Source organism: Octopus sinensis, linkage group LG25 (genome assembly GCF_006345805.1).
Source record: "Octopus sinensis linkage group LG25, ASM634580v1, whole genome shotgun sequence".
Lineage (NCBI taxonomy): Eukaryota > Metazoa > Mollusca > Cephalopoda > Octopoda > Octopodidae > Octopus > Octopus sinensis.
In genome coordinates, this window is record NC_043021.1 from 1,320,672 (window position 1) to 1,322,317 (window position 1,646).

Genomic DNA, 1,646 nt, shown 5'->3' on the forward strand with positions numbered 1-1,646 from the left:
TTAATATGGTGAACAGTTTTATTCCTCGGGGCCAGTATAGCCTTTTTGCCAATCCAATCCATATTCTGATAATTAGCTTGTAGATCTGGGAACACTGCATCTCTGAGATCAGAAGGCGTCTTAACAATGGTACAAATGGAATCGATGGCAATATTACCATTTTCATCCCCTGGTATTTTGCCTTCGCCAAGTGCAAGGAGGGTGTGAGGAAATGCTGCTGATGTGATATTACGTCGCATATGAGCACGCATATTGGTGTGAAGTTTGAGAGTTACTTCCGTTTATTTTTAAAAATATGCATAAAATGAAAAAAAATGATGGTAATTATTTGTAAAATCATTGACTCATCGTAGACGCGGCTAATACCCAGAAGGGCTCGATATGAATCACGACTATAAGATACCCGGTTTTGGTTTAAACTGCATCGCAAAAATGTGGGAGTAGTTAGGAATCTAAATCGGAGTAGACAGACACACAACCTTCTTTTATATATAAATATTTTCGTCCTAAAAAACTTTGTATGGATTGAATGGTTACCTCTATGGAAATATATACACGCACATTATACATACATGTGTGTATAGATGAATATATAAATACATTAAATATCTATATACACTTTTGGGCGATCTTTCTGTTTCTTAGAGATAACTTTAGATCTTATTTTCGTGCTAAAAAACTTTGTATGGAGTGAATGGTTACCTCTATGGAAATATATACACACACGTTATACATACATGTGTGCATAGATGAATATATAAATACATTTATATATCTATATACACTTTTGGGCGATCTCTGTGCTACTTAGAGATAACTTTAGATCTATTTTCGTCCTAAAAAACTTTGTGCGGAGTGAATGGTTATGTGTATGGAAATATATACACACACATTATACATACATCTGTGTATAGATGAATATATAAATACATTTAAATATCTATATACACTTTTGGGCGATCTTTCTGCTACTTGGATATAGGGGCGATGTTTCGCTTGTCGTAGCACACGTTTCCGTCGATTTCCGTAAAAAATGTAAACACTGAATCGGCCATACATACATACACACACACTACATACACACACACAACATACATGCATACATACATATACACATAAACCGTAGTAAAAAATTTCAGTTATCTCTCTCTTTCACACATTACTCTCTCTGTCACTTCACACACACTAACAGAAGCACTTCACTTACACAACATACTGTCTGTCTCCCACACTCCATCAAACACAACACACACACATGTACATCAATGCGTCCCATGCACGGTAACTTCAAAAGAACTCCCTCGTCATACAATCGCTTTCTCTTAGTCTCTTTCGCTCTCATTACTTATTGAAAAAAATAAGTTTTTTACGGAAATCGACGGAAACCTGTGCTACGACAAGCGAAACATCGCCGATATAGGTCTTATATTCGTCCTAAAATACTTTCCTGTCACACACTCACGCACCGCACGCACACAACACACACACCACCCTCACACACACACACGCACACACACCACTCACACACCACGCACGTTATCTTACAATTTTATTTATATATTTGCGTGTCTATGTGTGTAAAGAGGAAGTGCAGACTGAAAGAGTCACTCACTACAAAAGGTGAATTACTTTCATTTTATTCCTTG